This window comes from Sciurus carolinensis, chromosome 11 (genome assembly GCF_902686445.1).
Source record: "Sciurus carolinensis chromosome 11, mSciCar1.2, whole genome shotgun sequence".
NCBI classification, from domain to species: domain Eukaryota; kingdom Metazoa; phylum Chordata; class Mammalia; order Rodentia; family Sciuridae; genus Sciurus; species Sciurus carolinensis.
The window spans coordinates 79,928,548-79,955,581 of NC_062223.1; the positions used below are offsets into that span (position 1 = coordinate 79,928,548).

Consider the following 27,034-nt stretch of genomic DNA (forward strand, 5'->3'; position numbering starts at 1 on the left):
GTCTACCAACCAAGAAAATCCCAGGACTAGATGGATCTCAGCCAAGTTTTATAAGACTTTCAAAGAAGAACTCATTCCAACACTCCTCAAAGTATTCCATAAAATAGAAAAGGAGGAAACCATTCCAAACTCATTCTATGAAGTTAGTATCACCCTGACACCAAAACCAGATAAAGACAGATCAAGGAAAGAAAACTTCAGACCAATATCCCTGATGAATGCAGATGCAAAATTTATCAACAAAATTCTGGCAAATCACATACAAAAACATATTAAAAAGATAGTGCAAAATGATCAAGTGGGTTTCATCCCAGGGATGCAAAGTTCATTCAACATCTGGAAATCAATAAACGTAATTCACCACATCAACAGACCTAAAGATAAGAATCATATGATTATTTCAATAGATGCAGAAAAAGTATTTGATAAAATACAGCACCCTTTCATGCTCAAAACATTAGAAAAAATAAGGATAGTAGGAACATACCTCAACATAGTAAAAGCTATCTATGCTAAAGCCCATGGCCAACATCATCCAACATCATTCTAAATGGAGAAAAACTGAAACTCTTCCCTCTAAAACGTGGAACATGACAGGGATGCCCTCTTTCACCACTTCTATTCAACATCGTCCTTGAAACTCTAGCGGGAGCAATCAGATACACCAAAGAAACTAAAGGGATCCAAACAGGAAAAGAACTCAAACTATCACTATTTGCCAACTGACATGATTCTATATTTAGAGAATCCGAAAAACTCCACCAGAAAACTTCTAGAACTAATAAATGAATTCAGCAAAGTAGCAGGATATAAAATCAATACACATAAATCAAATACTTTCTATTCATAGGTGATGAATTGTCGGAAAGAGAAATTAGGAAAACTATCCCATTCACGACAGCTTCAAAAAAAAAAACCTTGGGAATCAATCTAACAAAAGGGGTAAAAGACTTTTACAATGAAAACTACATAACTCTAAAGAAAGAAATTAGAAAAAACTTTAGAAGATGGAAAGACCTACCATGTTCTTGGATACGCAGAATTAATATTGTCAAACTGGCCATACTACCAAACACTATACAGATTCAATGTAATTCCAATTAAAATCCCAATGATACACCTCATAGAAATAGAGAAAGCAATCATGAAATTCATTTAGAAGAATAAGAGACCCAGAATAGCCAAAGCAATCCTTAGTAGGAAAAGTGAAACAGGAGGTATCATAATGTCAGACCTTCAACTATACTACAGAGCAAGAGTAACAAAATCAGCATGGTATTGGCACCAAAATAGACAGGTAGACCAATAGTACAGAAAACACAGAGATAAACACACATATCTCATACTACACAAATGTGCCAAAAACATACAATGGAGAAAAGATAGCCTCTTCAACAAATGGTGAAGGGGAAACTGGAAATCCATATGCAACGAAATGAAATTAAAACCCTATCTCTCACCCTATACAAAACTCAATTCAAAATGGATCAAGGACCTAGGAATTAGATCAGACACCCTGCACAAATAGAAGAAAAAGGAGGCCCAAAACTTCATCATGTCAGCATAAAACCAGACTTTCTTAACAAGATTCCCAAAGCACAAAAATAAAAGAATCAATAATGTTTTTTTTATTGTAAATAAATGGGATACATGTTGTTTCTTTGATTGTACATGGTGTAAAGGCATACCATTTGTGTAATCATAAATTTACAAAGGGTAATGTTGTTTGATTCATTCTGTTATTTTTTCCCTTCCCCCCCTCTTTTCCCTCTATACAGTCCTTCCTTCCTCCATTCTTGCCCCCCCTCCCTAAGCCTAACTCTAACCCTAACACTAACCCCTCCCACACCCCATTATGTGTCATCATCCACTTATCAGCGATATCATTCATCCTTTGGTTTTTTGAGATTGGTTTATCTCACTTAGCATGATATTCTCCAATTTCATCCATTTGCCTGCAAATGCCATAATTTTATCATTCTTTATGGCTGAGTAATATTCCATTGTATATATATATATACCACAGTTTCTTTATCCATTCATCAATTAAAGGACATCTAGGTTGGTTCCATAGTCTGGTTATTGTGAATTGAGCAGCTATGAACATTGATGTGGCTGTATCTCTGTAGTATGCTCATTTTAAGTCCTTTGGGTATAGGCCAAGGAGTGGAATAGCTGGGTCAAATGGTGGTTCCATTCCAAGTTTTCTAAGGAATCTCCAAACTGCTTTCCAGAGTGACTGCACTAATTTGCAGCCCCACCAGCAATGTATGAGTGTACCTTTCTCCGCACATCCTCGCCAAAACCTGTTGTTGCTTGTATTCTTGATAATCACCATTCTAATTGGGATGAGATGGAATCTTAGGGTGGTTTTGATTTGCATTTCTCTTATTACTAGAGATGTTGAACATTTTTCCATATGTTTCTTAATTGCTTATAGATCGTCTTCTGTGAAGTGTCTATTCATTTCCTTAGCCCATTTGTCGATTGGATTATTTGCATTCTTGGTGTAATTTTTTGAGTTCTTTATAGATTCTGGAGATTAGTGCTCTATCTGAAGTTTGATTGGCAAAGATTTTCTCCCACTCTGGAGGCTCTTTCTTTGCATTGCTGATAGTTTCCTTTGCTGACAGAAAGCTTTTTAGTTTGAATCTATCCCAGTTATTGATTCTTGCTTTTATTTCTTGTGTTACGGGAGTCCTGTTGAGGAACTCTGGTAATAAGCTGACATGTTGAAGATCTGGACCTACTTTTTCTTCTATAAGATGCAAGGTCTCTGGTCTGATTCCAAGGTCCTTAATCCATTTTGAGTTTAGTTTCGTGCATGGTGAGAGATATGGGTTTAGTTTCATTTTGTTGCAAATGGATTTCCAATTCTCCCAGCACCATTTGTTGAAGAGGCTATCTTTTCTCCACTCCATATTTTTGGCACCTTTGTCTAGTATGAGAAAATTGTATTTATTTGGGTTTGTGTCCGTGTCCTCCATTCTGTACCATTGATCTACCTTTCTATTTTGGTAAGAATACCATGCCATTTTTGTTACTATTGCTTTGTAGTAGAGTTGAAGATCTGGTATTGCAATATCCCCTGCTTCACTCTTTCTGCTAAGGATTGCTTTAGCTATTCTGCGTTTCTCATTCTTCCAGATGAATTTCGTAATTGCTTGCTCTATTTCTGTAAGGTACGTCATTGGAATTTTAATTGGAATTGCATTGAATCTGTATAGCACGTTTGGTGGTATGGCCATTTTGACAATATTAATTCTTCCTATCCAAGAACATGGGAGATCTTTCCATCTTCTAAGGTTTTCTTGAATTTCTTTCTTTAGTGTTCTGTAGTTCTCATTGTAGAGGTCTTTCACCTCTTTTGTGAGATTGATTCCCAAGTATTTTATTTTTTTCGAAGCTATTGTGAATGGGGCAGTTTTCCTAATTTCTCTTTCTGAAGATTCATCACTTATGTATAAAAATGCATTAGATTCATGTGCATTGAACTTATATTCCGCTACATTACTGAATTCACTTATGAGATCTAAAAGTTTTCTACAGGAATTTCCTGGTTCCTCTAAGTATATAATCATATCATCAGCAAATAGGGATAGTTTGAGTTCTTCTTTTCCTATTCGTATCCCTTTAATTTCTTTGGTCTGTCTAATTGTTCTGGCTAGAGTTTCAAGGACGACATTGAATAGAAGTGGTGAAAGAGGGCAACCCTGCCTTGTTCCAGTTTTTAGGGGGAATGCTTTCAGTTTTTAACCATTTAGAATGATATTAGCCATGGGCTTAGCATAGATGGCCTTTACAATGTTAAGGAATGTTCCCACTATCCCTATTATTTCTAGTGTTTTGAGCATGAAGGGGTGCTATATTTTATCAAATGCTTTTTTTGCATCTATTGAAATAATCATGTGATTCTTGACTTTAAGTCTATTTATATGGTGAATTACATTTGTTGATTTCCTGATGTTAAACCAACCTTGCATCCCTGGGATGAAACCCACTTGATCATGGTGCACTATCTTTTTAATATGTTTTTGTATGTGATTTGCTAAAATTTTGTTGAGAATTTTTGCGTCAATGTTCATTAAGGATATTGGTCTGAAATTTTCTTTCCTCGATGTGTCTCTGTCTGGTTTAGGTATCAGGGTAATATTGGCTTCATAGAATGAGTTTGGGAGGGTTCCCTCCTCTTCTATTTTATGGAATACTTTGAGAAGTATTGGAATGAGGTCTTCTTTAAAGGTTTTGTAGAACTCGGCTGAGAACCCATCTGGTCCTGGACTTTGTTGGTAGGCTTTTGATGACTTCTTCTATTTCATTACTTGAAATTGGTCTATTTAAATTGTGTATGTCCTCCTCGTTCAGTTTAGGCAATTCATATGTCTCTAGAAACCTGTTGATGTCTTCGAAATTTTCTATTTTGTTGGAGTACAGATTTTCAAAATAGCTTCTAATTGTGTTTTGTAGTTCAGTCGTGTCTGTTGTGATATTTCCTTGTTCATTCCGAATTTTAGTGATTTGGGTTTTCTCTCGTCTTCTCTTTGTTAGTGTGGCTAAAGGTTTATCAATTTTGTTTATTTTTTCGAGGAACCAACTATTTTGTCAATTTTTTGTATTGTTTCTTTTGTTTCAATTTCGTTGATTTCAGCTCTGAGTTTAACTATTTCCTGTCTTCTACTACTTTTGGTCTTGGTCTGTTCTTCTTTTTCTAGGACTTTGAGTTGTAGTGTTAGGTCGTTTATTTGTTGAGTTTTACTTCTTTTATTAAATGCGCTCCATGAAATAAATCTTCCTCTAAGTACTGCTTTCAAAGTGTCCCAGAGATTTTGATATGATGTTTCTTTGTTCTCCTTTATCTCTAAGAATTTTTTAATTTCCTTCCTAATATCTTCTGTTATCCATTCATCATATAATAGCATATTGTTTAATCTCCAGGTGTTCGAGTAGTTTCTGTTTTTTACTCTTTCATTTATTTCTAACTTCAATCCATTATGATCTGACAGAATACAAAGTAGTGCATCTTCTTGTATTTGCCAACATTAGCTTTGTGGAATAATATATGGTCTATTTTAGAGAAGGATCCATGTGCTGCTGAGAAGAAAGTGTATTTGCTCTTGGTAGGATGGTATATTCTATAAATGTCCCTTAAGTCTAAATTATTGATTGTGTTATTGAAATCTATGGTTTCTTTGTTCAATTTTTGTTTGGAACACCTGTCCAGTGGTGAGAGAGGCGTGTTAAAATCACCTAGTATTATTGTGTTATGGTCTATTTGGTTTCTGGAATTGAGAAGGATTTGTTTGACATACATGGATGAGCCACTGTTTGGGGCATAGATGTTCATGATTGTTATATCTTGCTGATTTATGCTTCCCTTAAGCAGTATGAAATGTTCTTCTTTATCCCTTCTGACGAACTTTGGCTTAAAGTCCACATTATAAGAAATGAGGATGAATACTCCACCTTTTTTCTGAGTCCGTGTGCATGGTATGTTTTTCCCCATCCTTTCACCTTTAGTCTATGGGTATCTCTTTCTATGAGGTGAGTCTCTTGCAGGCAACATATTGTTGGATCTTTCTTTTTAATCCAATCTGCCAGTCTATGTCTTTTGATTGATGAATTCAGGCCATTAACATTCAGGGTTATTATTGAAATATGATTAGTATTCCCGGTCATTTGGTTCATCTATTTTATTTTATTTATTTATTCATTTTTTTGACACAACTTGGTTCCTCCTTTATTTGACCATTCCTTTAGGATAATTCCTCCCTTTGCTGATTTGCTTATTTGTTTTTCATTTCTTCCTCATGGAATATTTTGCTGAGAATGTTATGTAGTGCCGACTTTCTTTCTGTAAATTCTTTTAGCTTTTGTTTATCATGGAAAGATTTTATTTCATCGTCAAATTTGAAGGTAAGTTTTGCTGGGTATAAGATTCTTGGTTGGCATCCATTTTTTTTCAGGGCTTGAAAAATGTTGTTCCAGGTCCTTCTAGCTTTTAGGGTCTGGATTGAAAAATCTGCTGATATCCGTATTGGTTTCCCCCTGAATGTAATTTGGCTCTTCTCTCTCACAGCCTTTAAAATTCTGTCTTTATTTTGTATGTTAGGTATTTTCAATATAATGTGCCTTGGTGTGGGTCTGTTGTAATTTTGTGTATTTGGAGTCCTATAAGCCTCTTGAATTTGATTTTCCATTTCATTCTTCAGATTTGGGAAATTTTCTGATATTATTTCATTGAATAGATTGTTCATTCCTTTGGTTTGTTTCTCTAAGCCTTCCTCAATCCCAATAATTCTTGAATTTGGCCTTTTCATGATATCCCATAGTTCTTGGAGATTCTGTTCATGATTTCTTACCATCTTCTCTATTTGGTCAACTTTGTTTTCAAGGTTAAATATTTTGTCTTCAATATCTGAGGTTCTGTCTTCCAGGTGTTCTATCCTATTGGCTATGCTTTCTACGGAGTTCTTAATTTGGTTTATTGTTTCCTTCATTTCAAGGATTTCTGTTTGTTTTTTTTTTCAATATCTCTAACTCTTTATTGAAATGATCTTTTGCTTCCTGTATTTGCTCTTTTAACTGTCGATTGGTGTGATCATTCAATGCCTGCATTTGCTCTTTCATCTCATCATTCAATGCTTGCATTTGCTCTTTCATCTCATCGCTTGCTTCCCTGATCATTTTAATTATGTACATTCTGAACTCCCTTTCTGTCATTTCTTCTGCCATGCTGTTGTTCGATTTTATTGTTGTAACATCTAGATTTGTTTGGGACATTTTCTTCCCTTGTTTTCTCATATTTTCAGATATCAGTGGACCGCTAATATATTGCAGATTTCCTCTATTGACTTATAATGTCCCTGAAGATTTCTAGTATATCCCCTCTTAGCCTTCAGTAGCCTGAAGTCTTGGAGGAAGTTGATAATGCGGTACTCCACAAGGAAACTGCCTCTCTAGGGGTGGTGACCTTCAGGTGGGGTATATTCCCTGCTAGTGGGCAGAGATGCCTCCACTTGTTGACCAATGGTCATCCAAAGGGGAACTAGGCTGTGGACTGAGGCAAGGCCTGTTTGTGCCTGTGTCTCTGGTTTTACCGTCCCTGTGGGAAAACCTCACCCGGCAGGGAAGACTCACCCAGTGGGGAGGTCTCGCTGGTCAGTTCCCCTTCTAGAGGTTCCCCTCAATCTGCAACTACCACCTGGGCTGGGCTGCCTTCCTCTGCCATGTTCCCAGGGGCCCGGACCTACCTCCTGGGCCTGGGAGCCTCACCCTTTGCAGACAAGTCTCCTTAGGCTGCCTCTCCTCAGAGAATCTGCCCGCAGTCCTGGAAACTTCGCTCTGCCCTAAGCGTGTCTCTGTGGGGCTCTTCCACCAAGAAGCCGCCTAGGTCCTGGGACCCTGCTCTGCACCTAATCGCCTGGCTATGCGGCCCCTCCTCTGAGCAGCCACCTGGAGCCCCGTACAGTCGCTCCGAGTCCCAGCGACCCGCCACAAACCTCTTCCTCCGGACAGCTGCCCGGTATTCTGACGCAATCACTAGGAGTCCAAGCAACTCACTTCGCGTCTCCTCGTCCTGCCAACTGCCTGTAGCCCTAGGCAGTCACTCCGAGTCCAAGTGACCCGCCCCATTCCTCCTCCTCCTCCGGGTAGCCCCCCTGGTGTTCAGGAGCGGTCGCTCCGAGACCAAGCGACCCACCGCGCTCCTCCTCCGGGCAGGCCCCAGTGTTCAGGAGCGGTCGCTTTGAGTCCAAACAACTCGCCACTCGCCTCCTCCTGAGCAGCCACCCGGAGCTCTGATGCAGTCACTCCTAGTCCACACGACCCACCGCTCTCCTCCTCTTCCTCCGGGCAGCCCCCTGGGTGTTCAGAAGCGGTCGCTCTGAGTCTAAACAGCTCACCGTGCAGCTCCTCTTCTGGCAACCGCCTGTAGCTCTGGTGCAGTCACTCCGAGTCTAAGTGACCCGCCGCGCTCCTCCTCTTCCTCCTCCGGGCAGGTCCCAGTGTTCAGGAGCGGTCGCTCTGAGTCCAAACAGCTCGCCGCGCAGCTCCTCCTCTAGGCAGCCGCCCGGAGCCCCAGTGGTTGCTCCAAGTCCCAGCATAGTGCTGAGTGGCCTCCTCTACGATGCTGCCAGTTGTCTGAGTTCACTGCTCCAGCGGGGGGAGGGGTGTCTCGCCAGGCAACTCCACTTCACAAAGTTCCCTGCGTTCCGGGGCTACCGCCCCATCCGGGACGCCTCCCCAACAGGAGAGACTCACCCGGCGGCTCTGAGTTGGTCCCAAGTCTCTCACTATCTCCTCTTTTGAATCCTGAGTCCTGGAGCAACATGAAATGCAGCCACCCTCTAGTCTGCCATCTTGAAACGCCAACTAAAATGTTTTTTTCTCAGCAAAGATAACAATAAACAATGTGAAGACAGCCTACAGAGTGTTAGAAAATCTTTACCACACGCACTTCAGATAGAGCACTGATCTCCAGAATTTATAAAGAACTCAAAAAACTTTACACCAAGAATACAAATAACCCAATCAATAAATGGGCTAAGGAACTAAGCAGACACTTCACAGAAGATTTACAAGCAATTAACAGACATATGAAAAACACTCAATATCTCTAGTATTAAGAGAAATGCAAAACAAAACTACCCTAAGATTTCATCTCACCCATTAGAATGGCTATTCTCAAGAAAACAAGCAACAACAGGTGTTGGTGAGGATGTGGGGAAAAAGGTACACTCATACATTGCTGGTGGGGTTGCAAATTGGTACAGCCACTCTGGAAAGCAGTGTGGAGATTCCTTAGAAAACTTGGAATGGAACCACCATTTGACCCAGTTATCCCATTCCTTGGCCTATACCCAAAGGACTTAAAATCAGCATACTACAGTGAGGCAGTCACATCAATGTTTATAGCGGCTCAATTCACAATAGTTAGATTGTGGAACCAACCTAGATGCCTTTCAACAGATGAATGGATAAAGAAACTGTGGTATACATACACAATAGAATATTACTCAGTCATAATGAAGAATAAAATTCTGACATTTGCCGGTAAATGGATGGAGTTGGAGAATATCACGCTAAGCGAAATAAGCCAATCCCCAAAAACATAATGGGGTAGGGGTAAGGGAAGAATGGAGGAATGTTGGATTGTGTAGAGGGAAATGAGGGTGGAGAGGGGGTGGAAGGGAGAAAAAATAATGGAATGAGACAAAAAACATCATTACTATTTGTACATGTATGATTACACAAACGGTGTGACTCTACTTCATGTATAAGCAGAGAAAATAAAGTTGTACCCCATTTGTGTACAATGAATCAAAAAAAATGAAAAAAGAAAAAGAAAGCATGTTAAAAACATTTGAAATCATATGGGAAAAATAATGTTATTTAAAATATATTTATCCATTTCCAGTTTTATGAATTCATTCTAATTTGAATGTGAAATAAGTTTTTTATAGAATTATTTATCTAGAGTTTGTACAACTGGATAACTGGAAAGAGTCTAAAAGTTCCAATGAATAAACTGATTTTAAATCACTAGAGATAACATTACAGAAATGTGTTTGTTTACGGGGACAAAAAACTAAGTACAACTGTAGAAACTCCAAAAGTAATCATATAATATTATCATTTAAACATATACATGCAAATATATATATGGGCACAAATACACATGTAATTACAAAACAAAAATAATTAAAATTTGTGATGGACTTGTGCAGTGATGACTGGCTTAGGTAACTGAATAGATAGATGTCAACAACAATAAAGGAGGAAGAATCTAGAAAGAACATAGCCTCCATTCTACCACTTATACACGTGGTCAGGTCTGTTAAGCACGGAACCTAAACTTCCCCATCTATACTAAAAGCCTGTGTTGACTATCTCATTGAGTTTTGAAACTGTAAAACATTATATAAAGCTAAAATATTTTTATTTCTTTTGTGATTTTTAGAAACCAAGGTCACTTTCAATTTCTCCTTTTCCTCAAACCCAGTGGTCTTGATTATTTTCCCTTCCTACATCTCAGACTTGCTCAGTATTTCCCCTTAGTTTTTCTAGGATACCATGACTTCTCCTTCAGAAAATAGCTATGGATAGACTATAACCAACCAATCTTCCAAAAATGCTGCCACTTCCCAGTTGGTTTGGGGAGGGGGTTTTATTTCTTGATTTATTTGTGTACTGCCTCCTGTATAGCACTGTTCAATAGAAATATAAGGTGAATCACTTAATTTTAAATTTTCTGCTAGCATATTCATAAAAGTGAAAAGAAACTGAAAATTAATTTTTTTTTTTTTTTTGCTGAGTTGGGGATTAAGTCCAGGCAGGGGCTTGCCCATGTTAGGTAAGCCCTCTACCACTGAGCTACACACCCAGTCTAAAAATTTTAACAATATGACTTATTTAACACTATATAACCAAAATGTTATCATTTCAACATACAATCAATTATTTTCAAACTGAGATATTTAAAATCTTTTCTGTACTAAGTATTCAAAATTCATTGCCTATTTGACACTTACAGCACATCTCACTCTTTACTAGCCACATCTGAAGTACTCAACGATCACAGGTAACTAGTGCATACTATACTGGATAATACTAAAGAGTACAGAATTAGCATACAAATTTTAAGTAAAAATTTATGACCCACAATATACTAACTGAATTTATTTATATTTTCTGTTCACAACAGAACTGACAGGCCAGGTAAGGTGGTGTACAGCTGGTGCAATCCCAGAGACCAGGGAGGATAAGGCAGGAGGATCACAAGTTTGAGGTCAGCCTCAGCAACTTAGCAAGACTCTGCTTCAACTTAAAATAAAAAAGACTGGGAAGGGAGTTTAAGTGTACTCCAGTACAAAAATAAAAAGTAAAAAAAAAAAAAAAAAAAAAAAAACTGGCAAGTTGATGATTTTTTTTTTTTTTTTTTTTTTTTTTTTTTTTTGGTACTGGGAATTGAACCCAGGGCCTTGTGCATGCTAAACAAGCACTCTACCAACTGAGCCATATCTCTAGCCCCAAGTTGATCATCTTTAAGGGTACCAGTAGTAATGAACTTGCTAACTGATAAGAAACAAAAACATGATAGAAAAATTAATTAGAGCTGGTGCAGGGCACATGGTTACAATCCCAGCAGCTCAAGAGACTAAGGCAGGAAATTCCCAAGTTCAAGGCCAGTCCTGGCACCTTAGAGAGACCCTGTCTCAAAATAAAAAATAAGGGCTGGAGATGTGGCTTAGAGGTTAAGTACCCCTAGGTTCCAAACCTGGTACAACCCCCCCACACAAAAAAAGTAATTAATTAGAGCTAGATGTGTAGCCCAGTGATAGAGCAGATGCATAGCATGCACAAAGCCCTGGGTTCATTCACCAGCACCAAAAAAGAAGAAAAAGAATTTTTTTAAAAAAATCAACATTATAGTTTATTAAATATTAAAATCGTCATACTTTGTTGTCTGTAAAGCAGCTGCTTATTCAATAGATAAGATGCTGGAAAAGTTCTATATCTGCAATTTTCAATACAGGAGTCATTTAGCCACATGTGGATATGAAATTAAGGCTAATGAAAGTGAGAAATTAACTTTAATTACATTTATTAATTTAAATAGATACATACTGCAAATGACTATGGTTATATGGACAGGGCTGCTGTAAAATACCAATCATATTTTTAAATTACAATATCATTTTCTAAAACAGTTGTAGTTCTAAATTCCATAGAACATATTATATGACAATCACATTTCCAGAATATTAGATAATTATTAACTCCTTCTAAAGATTTATTAACCAATTTCAAATCATTCTGAAAGTATATATTTTTGTTCGAAATGAACAGAGATACCTACTTTTTCACATGATAGATTTGAAATACAATCTTTAAGGGCTCCCTTTCTTTCATAAGGTCTCAGGAGGTAAAAGATTCCCAAGTAGAAAGAAAAGGTCAGGCATTGTATATGAATTCATGAAGAGCCTACCAACATGATGTAGGTATGAAGCAGCAGAACGTGGTAGAATCCTAGAATATATATTCCTGATCCAATTAAACTGAAATGTTTTATATTTTGACATTTTTCTAAGCATCTTTCTAGCATGAAGTCTTAAAAATGTTACTGCTTCTGCAACTCTAATCAGTTCCTTACAGTTTGGTTTTTGCACAATAGAAATTTATAGCAGCTCATAATGACTTAAGTCATTGTTCTCAACCCCCAATAAAAAAGTCTTTTATTTAAATTTTCTTTAAGCTTATAAGCATATACAGTTATGAAAATCCTTGATTTTATCTAAGTCATTGATAAAAGGACATTGATTTCAGATACAGGGATTGAAAGACATGCTTACAATAAGCTTTTACTTACTGCCCAGTTTTTAGAAACTATTGGGGGAGCAGTTTTAGAATAATGAGACTGGTCCCACGGGCCACTTAATCCTTGAAATCACTGTCCTGTATTCATATACCTTATCTTCAAAGAGTTCATTTAACCAATCATCCTAGTTTTCTGAAAAAGCAAAGAAATGGCTCAAGACTATGAACTGTAACTGAGACCACCATCTGAAAAAGACAGTACACAGACTGCAGATTAAATGTAATATAGATGACTACACTCAGCTCATCACCTTTATGGGGGAGGAGAGATTCAAAAACAGCTATTAGGCAGACCTATGGACTAAGGGTTACCTGCTGCTCCATTTGAGGTATCTCGGTTCCATTTTGAATCATACTGTTTTTCTCACATAAGTAAACAACATGAAATATGGCTCTGATTCTTTAAGAACCAAAACGGGAAAAGGTACCTACTACAAAGAAAGTAATCAATGTACTATAAATATCAACAGGGCTGGAAGTGGTGAAAACAATTCAGAAAGGACAACAGAAAATCCAGCAATCCAGAAAGATGAACAGAATTAAGAGAAATAGAACTCTGCAAAACTGCAGCACTGTGTGTGAATTCATCCTTCCTGAAGGAGAAGGTAAGATGTTACGTTATAGAAAGGAAAGGACTCTGAGTGGCATGAAGTGAGCCACTCCTAGCAGTCAGTCTTTAAAAGTTTACTCCTAGCTTATATTTACAAATAGCATCCTGGAAGAGGGAACTTGAGGTACTTGAGGCAATGGCTTCAGGTACCTCCAGCTTTAATCAGATGATACCTTTTCCCTCTTCCCCACTCAATTTAATAATCATGGGAGAAAGGAAGGAGACTTGAAACAAATTTTAAAAGAAAGTAAAGAAATAGTATTTAAGGGCAAGGAAGGATTTCTTTCCCCAAACTTTTTTCCCAATAATTTCAAACCTAGTGAAAAGATGAAAGACTAGTATATGTCATTCACCTGGATACACCAATTGCTAACACTTTTGCCAATGAAAGAAAAAACATTTTATATACTGGTAAAACCATCATGGATTAGCTCTTTAATAAAGATACACCAAAAAGATAAGAAGCAGGAAACTAAGTCAAGGAAGGGAGAAACAAACATGCCAAGCAAAAGGAAATACACGTATAAAAGTTCTGAGGCAGTCAAAATCTTCTGGAATAACTGGAAAGAAGAAAAGGTAAAAGATTCTGCTGTATGCTTACTTGCTTAGCATGAGCAATTGCAGCCCTGGGTTGAATCCTCAGCACAAAAAAATAAAAATAAAAAATGCTGCTGGAGAAGCAAAGATCAAATCTCACAAAGCCATTGAGAGTTTAGAATTTACTTTAAATGTAAAGAGAACCCTCAAGAGGACTGTAGGAAAGTTTCATGATTCATGTTTTTAAATGATTACTCTACCCAGGACCTGCTTCAAAATAATCGGGGGAGCAGAGGTAGGAATGAATGGAATTACAGACGAATAAAATTATACCAAATATGGATGATGGGTACAAAAAAAAGTTCACTATACAAATTTCTAGACTTCTCTTTCACATTTTTCATATGCAAAGGTATATATGGGATGGCAAGATCACTCTGGCTGTCTTCTGAGTAATAAATTACAGAGAGTGGGGGAAGGTATGTGGGCAAACATGACTGACTAAAAGACTAATGCCATTATTCAGGTAAGAGGCAACAATGGGCTAAAGTTGTAGCTGTAGAAATGCATAAAAGTATACTCAAAAGAAAGTTGTAAAATCTAGACAGTTCCTAAATTTAAAAAAATTCTAACAATCACCTGTCAATACAAAAGAACTGACTACTTTAGGTATATTATAATATATATCTTAAATTCTATTATTCTTTTTTTTTTTTTTTTTTTTGGTACTAGAGATTGAACCCAGAGATGATTTACCATTCAGTCACATTCCCAGCCCTTTTTATTTTTTATTTTGAAACAGAGTCTCACTAAGTTGCCTAGGATCTCCCTAAATTGCTGAGACTGGCTTCAAACTTGTGATCTTCATGCTTCAGACTCCCAAGTCACTGGGATTATAAGTGTGCTTCACAAAATTGCTGAGTCTGGTCTTGAACTTGCAATCCTCCTGCCTCAGTCTCCTGAGTCAGCCATTTTAACCAACATACCTGGCTCGTTTATTCATTTTCAAAAGCAACCATGACTTTTAGTTTAATCACATTCATAATTTAGAAAGACAACATGTACACATTCATCTTATTTCTGATACTCTTGACTTCAAAGTTTATAATTCATTTAAAAGCCTACACTTAATATTTCCTATGTATTATTAAAAATATGTATTATGAAAATCACTAGACAGAAGGAGGAGAAGGAAACCTCAATTTCTCATGCATAAATGAAGAAATAACATCACTTAATCTGAAGTCTTCTAGCTCCAATATTCAAGGTATTAAGGCAGGGAGTTGTCTTATAACAAAGAAACTGTCAATCGTGGGTTCTTAGAATTTTCTGAACCAGAAGCAATGATCTAATCCACACGCTTTGATAGACTAGAAAACTTAGCACCTAAGATGTGATGTGAACTGTATAAGATTAAAAATAACCCAAGTAAGATCCCAGACCTTTGGTCTTCCAATCCAGGGCTCTTTCTAATGTTTTTTAAAGTATGAAATGAATATAGGTCATAATTCAGAAAACATATGAATCAAACGACCCTTTCTGCATAGCTTTATATCTGGTTTTTCATCTTGGGTTACTCTTGCCTAAGCACTCTGAGGCATTATCCATTTCAGAAATGTAATCTAGCATATAGTTGCTTCAGGTACAGAAAAACTACTACTAATCCTCCCCCAAGTTCACTCTTTTGTTTTTTATTTTTTTATTTATTTATTTTTTTTTATTGTAAACAAATGGGATACATGTTGTTTCTGTTTGTACATGGAGTCAAGGCATACCATTTGTGTAATCATAAATTTACATAAGGTAATGTTGTTTGATTCATTCTGTTATTTTTTCCCTTCCCCCCCACCCCTCCCACCCCTTCTTTTCCCTCTATACAGTCCTTCCTTCCTCCATTCTTGCCACCCTCCTTAACCCTAACCCCCTAAACTTAACCCTAACCCTAACACTAACCCTTCCCACCCCCCATTATATGTCCTCATCTGCTCATCAGCGAGATCATTCATCCTTTAGTTCTTTGAGATTGGACTCTTTTGTTTTTTAAAAACAGCATTCTTTTTAAGAAAAAAAATTTTTAGTTGTAGATGAACACAGTACCTTTATTTTATTTATTTTTATGTGGTTCTGAGGATCAAACCTAGTGCCTCACACGTGCTAGGCAAGTGATCTACCGCTGAGCTACAACCCCATCCCCCCAAAATACCATTCTTGATATGTAATAAACACAAAATCCATTCTTCTGAAGTATACCATCCAATAAGTTTTGGTACATTACATTATTAATTTTTTAACTGTAGAAGATACAGAACACAGAATTTGTCATTTTAACCTTTGGTTTTTTTGGGGGGTGGGGGGTGATACTAGGGATTGAACCCAGGGATGTTTTACCATGAGCTACATTCATAACCACTCCCCTACTTTTTTTTTTTTTTTTTTTTTTTTTTTTTAATTTTGAGACAAGGTCTCACTAAATTGCTAAGGCTGGTCTTGAACTTGCAATCCTCCTCCCTCAGCCTCCTGAATCAGCCATTTCAATCATTTTTGAATATACAATTTGGTATCATTATACATTTCCAACATTGTACAACCATCATAACTATTTCCAACCTTTCTTTCTTCCTTTCCTTTTGCTGTTCTAAGGATCAAATCCAAGACCCTTACATGTACCACGCAGCCACATCTCCAGACTCAATCCATTCTAAAGAGTCACTCCACTTGTAAATTGCTTCTCAGAACACTTAAAAACATAAAAACAAAATCTGAAATAAAACATATTTTAAGAGAGACAATATTGTTCATAAGGGAGTAAACACTGCTTAAGGGTAAAGGGGTATCAAAAGATATCAGATAATGGTTTTTGGTTTTCTGAAGTTTAACCCTTTCTATCAAAATCAATTATATCTTAGCAATTAATTTTTGCTAGAAAAAATTAACGATATTAAAATTTTCTTTTTAGGGGTATAATAATGAAAAAAGGAATGAGAAATATTGTGCTATAGAATACAAAAGTAAGCACTGTTGAGTGTAATGCTAACATAGATGTCTAACCTGCAAACATGCATTATCCCTCTAAAACCCAAACAAAATTGCATACTCACCAGTTCCCTCAAAAAATGTTCTAAATTCATCCTAATTAAATTATTAAATTCACCTTTTGACTAAAAGTAAGTATACTATTTGTTCAAATCAGTTGATATATACACATAAAGAAAGGGAAAAAAATAAGAACTAAGTAAAAATGGGAAAGGAAAAGAAAAAGAAAAAGACTGACATCAGATAATCCTAATTATCCTATTTTGAAGTAACTGGGGCTTGAAATCATAGTCTCATACATGCTAGGCAAATGCTCTGCCACTGAGCTACATCCCCATCTCTTTTTATTTTTGAGACAGGATCTAAGTTGCCCAGGCTAGCCTTGAACTTGACATCCTCCTGCCTCAGCCTCCTGAGTAGCTGGAATTACAAGCATTTGCCACCAAGCCCAGCTCCTAATCATCTTCATAATTCATAATTATCTATCAGATATCTATCCCTTCTTTCTCAACCCAACCCTTAGATACAAGTTCCATGAGGATAAGGGTCATATTCAACTGCCCTTTTTATGACTGTATTCCCAGGACCAAACACAGTTCCTAGTTCAGGGTAATCATTCAACTATTAAAAAAAGAAGCAAAGCAACAGGTACAGGGAATGAGAAGAGTAAAACAATTTTGCAGAAAGCAAGAAGAGTTCTTGTAGGTATGAGAGGAGAACTTCTTTGAACTAATAACAATATTCAGGAAAGTGATGAGGAAGATGAAATAAAAGATGACAAAGATGACTGCAGAATATTAAGAACACTCTGAGGGTCATCAGGTGATACTGCCTCCTTCCTACCTTTTAAGGGAACAGGAAGGGAGAATGGACAATTGTATAAAGGGAGTAAATAATGAAATCCACATGTCTAGGGTGATTTCCTGACACTATAACTTTATAAAATGCCAGTCTTGGGCTGGGGAGATAGCTCAGCTGGTAGAGTGCTTGCCTTGCAAGCACAAGGCCCTGAGTTCGATCCCCAGTACCGCAAAAAAAAAAAAAAAAAAAAAAAAAAAATGCCAGTCTTCTAACCTCATCACATATGTTCTGCAGTATTTAAGAACTTAGGAACACACAAAAAGATACCTTTATGACTCACTACCATAATCTTAGGTGTTATGAAATCAGCTTGATATTTCCTTCATAGATAATTCTGAAGAATTATGAATTTACACAGAAAGAAATCCATTTCTTTGTGAAATTTATATTCTCTTTATTCCTTGTTAACAAGTGATCACTTCACACTTTACTTTCAATCAGCATTCATCTGACAAGTAAAGGTACCTAAAAAAGTAATACACTATTGCCATCCTAGAGTTTCCTAGAAAGCGGAACAAAATGGGTTGATAAATTCTACTTATTTCATCAATAAATGGGAAAATGTACATGAAAGCACTTTATAGACCACAAATCAATATCCAAAGTTATTGTTATTCATCACCAGATGGTGATCATGTTTTATTTAAAGCCAAATTTTGGCAACTTATTTGAGAACCAGTTAAATGAACTTGGGTCTCTGAAAAAAATGTTGTTGATTTTAAAGTATGATCAAATGAAACATCAGTAAAACAAGCAATAAAAACAGGTCTGCCTGGCCAAGCACGGTGGCACACACCTGTAATCTCAGCAACATGGGGGCCAAGGTAGGAGGATCACAAGTTCAAAGCCAGTCTCAGTAACTTAGTGAGGCTCTAAGCAATTTAGTGAGACCTGTCTCTAAATAAAAAATAAAGGGCTGGGGATTGGGTTCAGTGATTACGTGCTCCTGAGTTCAATCCCAGTACCAAAACCAAAAAACCAGGTCTGCCATTCTCATGGACAAATCCATTCTAAAGGAACTGATTTAGATTTCTTTAGAATCAATTCCTTTAGAATGGATTTGTCTCTGGGAACATTTGGTAACTCTGAAAGTTAAGGAAAAAGACAACTGTGAATGCATTTCTTGTCAACTTACATTGGTTATTAAACTACTCATTACATCCTGAACTACTTGAACTACAGAAAGAACTATTCAGGAAAGCCAAGCATGGTGACTTGGGATGCTGAGGCAGGAGGATCAAAAGTTCAAGGTCAGCCTCAGCAAGGTCCTGTGGCAAAATAAAAAATAAAATGGGCTGGGGATGTGGCTCAGTGGGATAATGCCCCTGGGTTTAATTCCTAGTACTGGGGAGGGGTGGGAGAACCTATTTAGCAAAACAGGGGCACTAAACACTTTAAGAAACAAAAAACACAAAAAAAACTATGATTATGAAAATACTGAAACAAACTCAAAAACAGAGTACTATAATAGAACTCCATGAACTTATTACTCGACTTCAGCAATTATGAAGATGATTTTTTGCACTCCAATGAATCATTTTAAAGCGAATTCAAATATTAATCATTTTATCCAAAATATACTTCAGTGCATTACTCTAAAAGATAAAATAATACCATATAATTATATTATATATTGTTATATTATATTATATTAATATACATTATTATCATATCATTCAAAATAACCATATCATTATTATTATACCATCTAAAAATCAATAATTCCTTAATGTCACAGAATTTCTAGTCAATCAATTCTTGCAAACTTCAGTCAACTAAAGTGAAATTATTTGGTAGCGGATGTCCACAACACCTCACATTTTCCTCTTATCACTTATGATTCCAGTGCAGGCATGTGCAAATTTTTGCCCAGGGGCTGTCTCTGACTACAAAGCAAGGAAGTTAACTTTTCCTGGGGGCAATCCTCAACCAGTAATGGACAGACACACTTTTACACCTCACACCTTACTTCGGATAAATGTGATATTATCTACATTATCTCCAGAGCTCAAGAGGAGCATTTGTCCCAGGTGCCAGAAGAGGTAACTTACTTGATTAACACATCCTAAATTGGTTTTTTGTTTCCCCTCTCCTACCCCACTGCTCCCTTCCCCTATCAACGTTTCCTGGCATCACTTCCCAAATATACTACCCAGATTCATTTTGGCCTCAGGGTTTGCTTCCTGGGGAACCCAACATAGGATAATCTCTTGATTTTGAATGGAATTCCCATGAAAAATGTAAACATAAAAAAGTCTGCAACTATGTTCAAGGAGTTTACAACCTATAATGCCCAAAACACATCCAAAGATACCAGTTTTTAAAATCATTTCTTCTAAATACAATTGATCAACAAATATATGGAAAAAAATGTTCATCATCTCTTGCAGTTAGAGAAATGCAAATCAAAACATCTCACTCCAGTCAGAAAGGCAATTATCAAGAATATAAGCAATAGGGCTGGGGATATAGCTCAGTTGGTAGAGCGCTTGCCTGGCAAGCACAAGGCCCTGGGTTCAATCCCCAGCACCATAAAAAAAAAAAAAAAAAAAAAAAAAAAAAAAAAAAAAAAAAAACAGAAAAAGAAAGAATACAAGCAATACAAGCAATAATAAGTGTTGGCAAGGATTTGGGGAAAAGGTACACCCATACATTGCTGGAGGGACTGCAGATTGGTGCAACCATTATGGAAAGCAAGTATGGAGATTGCTCAAAAACTGGAATGGAACCACCATTTGACCCAGCAATCCCCCTCCTAGGTCCATACCCAAAGGACTTAAAATCAGCATTATACAGTGACACAGCCACATCAGTGTTTATAGCAGTTCAATTCATAATAGCTAAATTATGGAACCAACCTAGATGCTCTTCAATGGATGAATGAATAAAGAAACTGTGGTACTTATACGCAATGGAGTATTAGTCATAAAGATGAATAAAATTATGACATTTGCACGTAAATGGATGGAGTTGGAAAATATCATGCCAAGTAAAATAAGCCAATCCCAAAAAACCGAAGGCCAAATGTTTTCTCTGATAAGTGGATGCTGATCCATAGTGGGGAGTGGGTGGGGGAGAAGGAAGGAAATTTGGATTAAGCAAAGGGGAGTGAAGGGAGGGGTAGGGCAGTGGGGATGGGAAGGACAGTAAAATGAGACAGATATTATTACCCTATAGACATGTATGAAAACATTTTTTAAAGAGAGTCAGGAAAAAAAATAAATAAAATTCTTTCTTCTGAGATCTTTTTGTTTTGTTTTGTTTTTTAATGTAAAGGACATTTGTATAAAAGGACACTATGTCATTCAGGTTGGTCCTAAATTTATGCTCAAGTGATCCTCTGCCTCAGCCTCCAAGTAACTGGGATTACAAGTGCATTCCACCACACTGACTAGCTGAGATCCTAACTATGTTTTTAAAAGTACTCCATCAAAATGAAAGTTATAATGAAAAATTAACATTCCCATCCTTCCTTACATTGTTGGTCAAGAAGCATCATTATCTAAATACTTACTTCTTATGTGCATAAAATGTAATATAATTAAAAGTCAACAACTTTTGCCTTAAGATTCTATGCTTTAGAGAAAAACAAATATTCCTGGAGTAATTTACTAAGACTACATCCTCTGAAAATCCACAAAACATGAAATTTACTAGTAGTTTTTTTTTTTTTTTTTTATACAAGACTGGATGGATTTTTTTAAAACTGCTGTTGGTCTCAAATAACAATACAGGTAAGAGTACCAAACCTGTGCAAAATTTTTTTCAATTCCTACTTGGAGTTATTATGTTGATAGTATAAAAAAGTTCATATTCCTCCTTTCCCCTTCTTAAAAAGAGTTCTCTGCACTCATAACTTCCATTTACTCACCTATTCCATTTGCTCCTAACTCACCACAATCTGATTTTCACTAGTTAAATTAAATGGACATTTTAAGTCTTTGTCTTAACTCAGTAGCATGTGATGCCATCGATCATATACTTCTTGAAACCTGGATATTTTGTGACACTACTTTCTGATTTCTCCTTTTATCGCTTTGTCCCTTTTTTTTAGAACCCTTTGCAAACCTTCTGCTTTTGTTCTATGCTTGAAAGCTAATTCTTTCATTTCTTTTGTCCCTACTTATCCAACCCTTGCTTCCATTTACATTATACTATTGTCTCTTTAAATTATACTATTATGCTGGTTAAGGATATGTTCATGTACTAGAAAACCTTACCAGAGAAGCTTCACAAAGTATATGTTTTCTCACATAACAAGAAGTTCTGGTGTATTGGTGCACACCTGTAATCCCAGCAACTTGCTAAGGCAGGAGGATAGCAAGTTCAAAGTCAGCCTCAAGAATTTAGCGAAGCCCTAAGCAACTTAGTGAGACCCTGTCTTAAAAAATAAAAAGCAAAAAGGGCTGGGGGTGTAGCTCAGTGGTTAAGCGCCCCTAGTTCTATCTCCTGTACCAAAAAAAAAAGTTCTGAGTAATGAGTTGCTAGTTTTGGTTTAATAGTTCAATAAACCTATCATATTGAACTCCCTGGAGTTCCCAAACATAATACCATGCTATTTCTAGACCCCACTTCTTAATATATGTAGTTCCCTCTTCTCACTCGCAAGACTCAAGTTGGTTGTTCCCTTGGGAAGTCATTATTTTATCTCACTGTATCAGGATAAAGTGCCCCTATTGGGTGTCCCAAAATGATCATATTTCGTACTTATGCATCACACTGTGTCATAAATGCCTGTATGATTAGATGTAGCCCACATTAAATAGATCTGTGTCTTCAGCACCTAGGACAGTGCCTAGTATACATCATGCATTCGATAAAGACCTATTCAAGAAATGGATTTGGTTTCTAAAAACAAAACAAAAAACATTTTTTATAAACATGAATATCTCCCAACTGAAGTAACTTACTGATTTGCAAATGAATAAACAATAATACATGTGTCTTGCTCATACTTAAAGAATCAGCCGGGGAAAAAAGGAACAACAAATTTCTAAAGACATACAGGAACTATGTAAGATAGAATATATCCACTTTGATAATCAATTACACCATGTCACCAACTTAAAAGGGGTCAACCTTAAACTGGTTTTCTTGAAAACTATACTTTCAGAATAGTCAGACAAGAGAAGCTACCTAAGCAAAAATTAAAACAAGAAACTACAACTAAATAATGGCTCCCTCTATTCACTTCTGGCTTCAGGAAATCATTGATCCTCTTTCCTATCACTGTACATTGTCTTTTCTATAGGTTAATATAATAGGAATCATAAAAATATATATTTTTTAATCTGGCTTTTTGTTCACTTAGCATAATGTTTTCGAGATTCATCCTTTTTAATGTTCATGTCCCCTAGTATAAATATATTATGATGTGTTCATCCGATTATCCATGGAAGAATGTTTGGGTTGTTTTCAGTTTGGGGTTACTATAAATAAAGCTATGAACATTTGTGTACAAGTCTTTATACACTCTTTATTTGGGGGAGGGGGATACATAGTAGAGATGATGGATTGTATGGTAGATATAGGTTTATTAACTTAAATTAGTAAGAAACTCCCAAACATTCTGCCAAAATAGTTGCACCATAGGAGTTCCAATTGTTTCATATCCTATCCAAAACAAGATAGTCAGTTACTTTAAAAGAGTATGTTCTCAGTTGGGCAGTGGTACATACCCATAAGTCCAGCTACTCAGGAGGTTGAGGCAGGTGGACTGCAAATTTGAGACCAGCCTGGGCAACTTATCAAGACACTGTCTCAAAATAAAAATAAAAAGGGCTAGGAATGTAGGTCAGTGGTAAAGCACTTGCCTAATATGTGCAAGCCTCTGGGTTCAAGTCCCAGTACTGTAATGAAAATTTATTTAAAATGTTTTTTACTTTGTTAAAAGTATTTTAGAAATGTCAATAATGTTATTCGTTTAGTAACATTATTCGTGTCTTCTATATTCTGACTGGTTTCTGTCTAGCTGCACTATCATTTACTGAAAATGTTGAAATTTATAATTATAACAGGATTGTACACATTTCTTCATTTGTCAATTTTTTATTTCTATATTTTAAAACTAGTATTGCTCTCCCCGGTTGCAGGCTGTGTGCGGCACCGGTGTGGGCTGCAGCTGCAGGACGTTTCCCGGTGTGCGGGCCATGGAGCGCTCGGAGCCCAGCGAAGTGACAGGCTCAGACGCGTCAGGACCCGACCCAGAGCTGGCAGTTACCATGGGATTCACGGGGTTCGGAAAAAAAGCCCGCACATTTGACTTGGAAGCTATGTTTGAGCAAACTCGAAGAACAGTTGTGGAAAGAAGTTGGAAAACACTGGAAGCAAGAGAAAAAGAAGAAGAAATGAACAGAGAGAAAGAATTAAGAAGACAAAGTGAAGATATTGAACCCACACCATCAGGCTTCAATATGGCCAGAGATTGCTCAAAATCATTATCCAGGTGCCTGATTCTCTCAGAAGGCTTCTATTAAACTGTTGTTTTTCTAGATGTTCATAACACTATTTATACAAAGTTCCTGATATTAAAAATTTATATAGAAGGCTGAAACAGGAGGATCACTAGTTCAGCCTCAGCAAAAGCAAGGCACTAAGCAACTCAGTGGGACCCTATCTCTAAATAAAATACAAAAAAGGGGTGGGGATGTGGCTCAGTAGTCAAGTGCCCCTGAGTTCAATCCGTGCTACACACCCCCATCCCCCCCAAAAAGAAAACTTATGTAAGAGGCAATTATTTATCCCTGGACCATGAAAAATCCTATGTCCTATTGATATTGATGGAATATTTATTTATTTATTTATTTATTTATTTATTTATTTATTTATTTATTACTGGAGATTGAACCCAGGGATACTTTGCCTCTGAGCTACATTCCCAGCTCTTTATATTTTTTATTTTGAGACAGGTTCTCACTGAGTTTCTTAAGGCCTTATTGAGTTACTGAGGTTGGTCTTGAACTTGTGATTCTCATGCTTTAGCCTCCTGTGTTGCTGGTGATATAGGCACGGGCCACTTTGTCCAGCTCAATGGGATTTTAAAAAAGTATTTCTTATGATATAATGTTTAAATCTATGCATTTTAAAAATTAAAGTGAAATTTAATACTAATCTAATTATTAAGACTTTAAAGAGCATGAACATAGGACAGATACCAAATTTGGATGGAATAATAAAGAACTCAAATGTTTAGATTATTATTACTGTTATTTTTGTGGTGCTGAGAATCAAAGCCAGAGCCTTGTTCAGTTTAGGTAAGTCTTTTATCACTGAACTATATCCCCTGTCCTAGATACATTTTTAATTGTCAAATTGGTTCTATAAACTTTTCATTGTTTAAATATAATATGCTGGACAAAAAGTACCATTGAATTGACTTTTTTTGGAGAAAAAAGTGTAAATACAAAAATATCACTCAGACTATATAGTTTCATTTTTTTTTTTTTTGCTCATGTCTTCTCTGGTGTAGATCTTTAGTATCTCAGTGTAGACTCTTGAGGAGAATCTTAACTCTATAATAATCTTGGCATTTTCTAGAGTTTGTTTCTACAGGGAAGCAGAATGGGACTTGAAATCCAAGTCTCCCTTTTAATTTTTTGGTATTGGGATTGAACCCAGGGACAATTTGCCATTGAGCAACACTCCAGCCCTTTTTATTATTTATTTATTTATTTATTTTTTATTGTAAACAAATGGGATACATGTTGTTTCTCTGTACATGGTGTAAAGGCATACCATTTGTGTAATCATAAATTCACATAGGGTAAAAAAAATAATAATAATAATAAAAAATAAATAAATAAAAGTAGTACTGCTATTAGTAAAAACAGATTTATCATATCTTCTGGATAAATTATTTTCTTTAGTACTACAAAATATCCCCATTTCTACTAGTAATCCTTTCTCTGAAGTCTCCATTTTCTGATATTACTATAGTGACTCCAGGATTCTTAAGATTAGTTTGGCATGGTATGTCACTGTCTATTCTTTTACTTTTAACCTGTTTCTTTATCTTTAAAGTGGACAGCATATAGTTAGGTCTTACTTCTCTATCTACTCTGACAACCTCCACCTTTTATTTAATTTTAACTAATTGCAATTTATATACCACTGTGACTAGTGGTGACACTGGAGGGAGCAGTTCAGAACAGGCATTAGCAAACTACCACCCAAATGTAGTTTATAAACTGAGGGCAAATGTAGTTTATAAACTGTTTTTAAATAGCCTGGGAGCTAAGAATGCTTTTACATTTTTAAAGAATTGGGCAGGGAAATATATTTCCTTTTTTTATATAAAAAAGGGGAAAAAAGGAATATTTTTCAAAGGAAAAACATTTTGTGATATGTGACAATTACAATAAATTCAAATTTAAATGTGTATTAAAAAGTTTTATTGTAAAACAGCTATATTTACTCAGGTAATATCTACTGTACTGTCATGCTACCTTAGCAAAATAGTTTCAACAGACACTATTTTGACTACAAAATATTCTTTGATATCTGAAAAAGTTTGATAATTCCTAAGTACTTACAGTTATGCACTGATACAATGGAATTTAAATCTATTCTATCATTTATTTTGTGTATATGCCAGTATTTGTTTCAATCTTTTTTTCCCATCTTCCTTTGTAGTAACTAACTTAAAACTTCTTTACTTTAAATGGATTAAAATGCACTTCATTTAACATACACTACTGGCTAATTAGGTTTACTTCTTTATTTATTTTTTTTCTCTTTTTGCAGTGCTGGGGATTGAACTCAGGGTTCCCAGGGCTTCACCCATTCTAGGCAAATGCTGTACCACTCAGCTACATCCCTGCCCTATTTTTATTTTTAGTGGTTGCTCTAAGTTTTACAGTATGCATCTTTAATTCAACAGTCTACCATCAAATAATATTCTACCACTTCACACTCAATGCCACACTTTTCATCCTTACACTATATTTCCATTTCCCTGTCCTTCTAAGTATTATAGTTGACAAGTGTTTTATTTCTACAAATTCTGTGAAATCTACAAAATGCAATATTTTTGCTTTAATTACCTTTTTTAAAGAACTTTCTAATTTAGAGAAAATGCACTTTAAGTTTATCTGCCTGTTTATCATTTTTTAAACTCTTCATCACTTCAACTACATTCCAGTTTTCCATCTGATTCATTTTCCTTTCAGACAAAGATATTTCTAACAGTGCCTATCGATTGGCTCTTAAATTCTCTAGTTTTATTTGTCTGAAAAGGTTCTTACTTCACCTCTATTTTTGAAGAATATTTTGCTGGATGCAGAATTAAATGTTGACAGTTTTTTTCATTCCTAGTTATTTCCTAGTTTGCACAGTTCCTGACAGGGAGTCTTCATTGTTGCTCTGTGCATAATACATCCTTATGGTTGCCTTCCAGATTCTCTATCATGTGTTTTCTGGAAATTTATGTATTTTTATAGTTGTGTGCAACTGTCCTGTTTTAAGTTTGTAAGACGTTATTGAATCTGGGGCTGGAAATGCAACACAGTGGTACAGTGCTTGCCTAGCACATGAGGTCCTGGGTTCAATTCCCAGACCTCAAAAAAAAAAAAAAAAAATATATATATATATATATATCTGTGGGTTTATAATAATATTTAT

The 27,034-nt window shown here is 36.1% G+C and overlaps 1 protein-coding gene and 1 non-coding gene across 2 annotated transcripts in view; one reads left to right on the plus strand and one right to left on the minus strand.

Annotated features, from left to right (window-relative positions):
- Rsf1 (remodeling and spacing factor 1) overlaps positions 1–27,034 on the minus strand; it is a 157,507-nt gene that overhangs the window by 109,128 nt on the left and 21,345 nt on the right.
- On the plus strand, positions 19,878–19,951 carry Trnaa-ggc (transfer RNA alanine (anticodon GGC)). Its single transcript has one exon. It is a non-coding gene; the product is annotated as a tRNA-Ala (tRNA).